Source organism: Schistocerca piceifrons, unplaced genomic scaffold (assembly GCF_021461385.2).
Source record: "Schistocerca piceifrons isolate TAMUIC-IGC-003096 unplaced genomic scaffold, iqSchPice1.1 HiC_scaffold_940, whole genome shotgun sequence".
Lineage (NCBI taxonomy): Eukaryota > Metazoa > Arthropoda > Insecta > Orthoptera > Acrididae > Schistocerca > Schistocerca piceifrons.
Window position 1 is genome coordinate 82,501 of NW_025729213.1, and position 5,000 is coordinate 87,500.

The following is a 5,000-nucleotide window of genomic DNA, read 5'->3' on the forward strand; positions in this document are numbered from 1 at the left end:
TGAGTCAAATTAAGCCGCAGGCTCCACTCCTGGTGGTGCCCTTCCGTCAATTCCTTTAAGTTTCAGCTTTGCAACCATACTTCCCCCGGAACCCAAAAGCTTTGGTTTCCCGGAGGCTGCCCGCCGAGTCATCGGAGGAACTGCGGCGGATCGCTGGCTGGCATCGTTTATGGTTAGAACTAGGGCGGTATCTGATCGCCTTCGAACCTCTAACTTTCGTTCTTGATTAATGAAAACATACTTGGCAAATGCTTTCGCTTCTGTTCGTCTTGCGACGATCCAAGAATTTCACCTCTAACGTCGCAATACGAATGCCCCCGCCTGTCCCTATTAATCATTACCTCGGGTTCCGAAAACCAACAAAATAGAACCGAGGTCCTATTCCATTATTCCATGCACACAGTATTCAGGCGGGCTTGCCTGCTTTAAGCACTCTAATTTGTTCAAAGTAAACGTGCCGGCCCACCGAGACACTCAATAAAGAGCACCCTGGTAGGATTTCAACGGGGTCCGCCTCGGGACGCACGAGCACGCACGAGGCGGTCGCACGCCTTCAGCTCGCCCCACCGGCAGGACGTCCCACGATACATGCCAGTTAAACACCGACGGGCGGTGAACCAACAGCGTGGGACACAAATCCAACTACGAGCTTTTTAACCGCAACAACTTTAATATACGCTATTGGAGCTGGAATTACCGCGGCTGCTGGCACCAGACTTGCCCTCCAATAGATACTCGTTAAAGGATTTAAAGTGTACTCATTCCGATTACGGGGCCTCGGATGAGTCCCGTATCGTTATTTTTCGTCACTACCTCCCCGTGCCGGGAGTGGGTAATTTGCGCGCCTGCTGCCTTCCTTGGATGTGGTAGCCGTTTCTCAGGCTCCCTCTCCGGAATCGAACCCTGATTCCCCGTTACCCGTTACAACCATGGTAGGCGCAGAACCTACCATCGACAGTTGATAAGGCAGACATTTGAAAGATGCGTCGCCGGTACGAGGACCGTGCGATCAGCCCAAAGTTATTCAGAGTCACCAAGGCAAACGGACCGGACGAGCCGACCGATTGGTTTTGATCTAATAAAAGCGTCCCTTCCATCTCTGGTCGGGACTCTGTTTGCATGTATTAGCTCTAGAATTACCACAGTTATCCAAGTAACGTGGGTACGATCTAAGGAACCATAACTGATTTAATGAGCCATTCGCGGTTTCACCTTAATGCGGCTTGTACTGAGACATGCATGGCTTAATCTTTGAGACAAGCATATGACTACTGGCAGGATCAACCAGGGAGCTGCGTCAACTAGAGCTGAGCAGCCGGCCGCCCGGGAGTGTGTCCCGGGGGCCCGCGCGAACACGCAAGCGTCCGCTCAATCATTCTGCAAACAGGAGGAGGCTGAGCTCCCCTGCACAATACACCTCGAAACCCTCTCAGGTCCCGGCGGCGCGCAGCGCCGTCCCAAGTACTTGGTCGGGTTCGAGAGAGGCGCAATCGCCCGGAGTTAGGCGAGTAGACGCTTTCGGTGCGACCACCCGTGCTCCCAACTGAGCTTGCCGCTGCCGACAGAGGCCCGGGAGCGTGCTGTCGTGGCATTGCCGGCGGGAGACAACACGCGCCACCTACGGTGACCGGCAGCTCCAACGCCAGCGCCACAGAAGGACAAAAGCCCCACTTGGGTGCCGAAGCGAACTCTCCCAGCACAGCGCACGCGCCAACACATCCGCACAGCTGCGATACAAACCACCAGCGAGAACCGCTGGGGCGACCGAGCAGCAGACGGCGTCGCGGCGCCGAGCGCCGGGCGGCGGCGCATCCTCAACGCACACAGTCCTCAATCGGACCAGCACACTGAAGATGTCCACCGCGCTTCGCACCGGGCCCGCGAGGACCTACTTTGGCCGCACGGCGCCGCGCGCAGGGTGCGCCGGCGCGCAGCTGCGACGCCTGCCGCGTCCGTCGGCCGGCGCGCCTGCCACTGGCCGCCCCCACCAGCCGGCTGTAGCGCGTGCGCCCACGCACCGCGCGGCCAGCACGCCGGGAGGCGCCCCCTCACCGGCCGGGGACGGTCCCACCCAGCCACCGCCGCGTATCGCTTCACACCCAGATGCCGTTCAGTTTCGTCGGCATGGTGGGTATCGCTGGAACAACCGGTTAGTACCTCAACCTATCGTCGCCATCACCGATTCACCCCTAGCGAGAACAACCGCACCACAACAGGTTACCATTTGTTCATTTGCGTAACTTCACCAGAAAACGCAGGCGTCCATCGCCATTTGCAACTTCAACGATTATTGCATGCCTGTGTCAGGTGTCACGCCACACTACGTCTGCCCACATACACGCAACAAAATGTGCACGCCTAGACAATACGTGGAAGGTGGCCCCCGTACGTATGCGATGTCCATTGCTCGAACGACTGTCAACCGGCCTCTGTAGCATGTCGCAGATATGGAACGCGGTGCACCATGCCATCACGGTGTGTGAGGAGAGACGACTAGGTCCGAATACATCAACAGACAGCTCATGCTGATCGCCATCCACGGCGTCCGTTCCTCCCACACGTCTCTATGGCGTACCACACTGCAATCCAGCTCTCATAGGGAGACGACACGTAGCTGCGTGCACAATATTTGCACTGTATGGTCCGCCGTTTTTGGGCGCAGTCGTTGTGCGGTCACACATGTGCCACGATGTATCATTCAGTACATAAGGACGAATGTGCAGTACAGATTGTGGTTCACGCGTACGACATCAGCGGACAGTTGACACAGGCCGCACCACAACGTAGCCTGAGTACGTCGCATGCGAAGGGCATTGAACATGCAAACTTCTCACCAACCAGCTTGCGAAGGCAGGGGGCAAGGTGGGGACGTGGGGAGGGGCGGCATGTACGTCCTGCTGCCATCCACATTACAGTGTACAGCAGGAGCAAAAGTGAGCAAGACTTGCAAGGTGTTTAACATGAAGCGATACACAGGGGTGCGGGCAGTGCGAGTAGCGAACTATATTGCGAGGGTTGCGGGTGGGCAACACTACAGTAATTGAACGAGTCGTATAACAATTACAGAGCAGGTTTAGGCGACAACGTGGGTTACGTTAAGGCGACAACATGGGTTAGGTTAAGGCACAACATGGGTTAGGTTAAGGCACAACATGGGTTAGGTTAAGGCACAACATGGGTTAGGTTAAGGCACAACATGGGTTAGGTTAAGGCACAACATGGGTTAGGTTAAGGCACAACATGGGTTAGGTTAAGGCACAACATGGGTTAGGTTAAGGCACAACATGGGTTAGGTTGAGGCACAACATGGGTTAGGTTAAGGCACAACATGGGTTAGGTTGAGGCACAACATGGGTTAGGTTGAGGCACAACATGGGTTAGGTTGAGGTACAACATGGGTTAGGTTAAGGTACAACATGGGTTAGGTTAAGGTACAACATGGGTTAGGTTAAGGTACAACATGGGTTAGGTTAAGGTACAACATGGGTTAGGTTAAGGTACAACATGGGTTAGGTTAAGGTACAACATAGGTTAGGTTAAGGTACAACATAGGTTAGGTTAAGGTACAACATAGGTTAGGTTAAGGTACAACATAGGTTAGGTTAAGGTACAACATAGGTTAGGTTAAGGTACAACATAGGTTAGGTTAAGGTACAACATAGGTTAGGTTAGGTTAGGTTAGGTTACACGTTGTTGTACGGAAAGGTGTAGGGGGGGGGGGGGGGGCGGGGCGGCGGCAGGTTCGTTGATAGTGATTATAGTAAGTGAATGCTTGTGACATGATCAGATTTGTCACGTCAGGATGCACCTTTGGCTTATTAGAGGCGGCGCTCCAATTCTATGCTTGTGTGAGACCTGTGTCTTTGACTCATGTCATTGTTTGTGCGCTGTGACAGGAGGTACTATTGTGATGTTGGGTGCACCGTTGTATAGGACATGTGTGGGTGTTGGTGCCTGGTCTGCGCAATGGTGGATGTCGAAAGGCTGGGATATTGTATTTTCCGCACGGACCTCCTGGTCTGGTTGTGATAGTGTGGATTGTGTAATGTGGCGGAGAAGATGCACTGGATGTTGTTCCATGCTGGTGCTTACATATTGTATGTGCGCCTGTTAGAAGCAGAGAGTGGTGCGTGATCAGAGTGTCTGGCTGACGTGTGGTTCCCATTTTGGGCAGACTCTTTCAGCATGTATACGGACAGTTGTGTATATTTGCTGTAGTTTGATGGCTCTGCATTGATTACTAATCAGCGCCGTGTGTACGGGTAATCTGGTTCCAGTCCAAAATGTTCCATCTGTGTACATTAGTGACAAAGACTCCCCCCATGCAGTGGGGCTCGGTCTGTTATAACTCTTCCGCGTAATATATTTGCCCCACGTTTTTGCGACTGCGAGTGCGAGTGCAACGCGCATGGGGACCGACATGCTGATGGCTCGGTATCGGACGCCGTACAGTGAGCAACGCGATCGCGTCTCTCGCTCGTAAGTGGTACAGGTCGCGGCTCATGTATACGGACAGCGGGAATGTCGCATATTGGAAATAACTCTTCATGAAACGCAAGTTATAGGGGTGGATTGCACTTTACGAGTGCGGGAAACGTCCGCCGTTCATCCGCTGGAGGTGCGAGTTTGGCGGTTGGGGTGGTGCACGAACGGGTGCGGGTGGCGTCATTGCCGGTCCACGGCTTCGTGCGGCAGAGCCACTGGAGATTGGGTGCTATGGTCGACAGAGGCTGCAGCCTTTGTGGGTGGCGTCGAAAGGCGGCCACTGTGGCGCCATCGCTGTCTTAGTCGGCTTGGCGTCTCATAGATGGCGGTAGCGTCGTTGCAGGAGGTCATGTTGCGGGAGACCTACAGATGGCGGTATGTTTTGTGGTGCGGACGTAGTGTTGTCAGATGCGCATAGATGGCGGTATTGCATGTGGTGTCGCCCTATTTTCATAGATGGCGATACTGTTTTGCCGGCATGGGTGGCGTAGTTCCGTCGGATCCCTGTAGGTGGC

General features: G+C 54.3%; 1 non-coding gene across 1 annotated transcript in view; it reads right to left on the bottom strand.

The window, feature by feature from the left end:
* LOC124772464 overlaps positions 1-1,291 on the bottom strand; it is a 1,909-nt gene extending 618 nt beyond the window's left edge. The window contains exon 1 of the ribosomal RNA XR_007014048.1: positions 1-1,291. This exon is cut by the window's left edge and continues 618 nt beyond it. This is a non-coding gene — a ribosomal RNA (small subunit ribosomal RNA).
* Between the last annotated feature and the right edge of the window lie 3,709 nt (positions 1,292-5,000).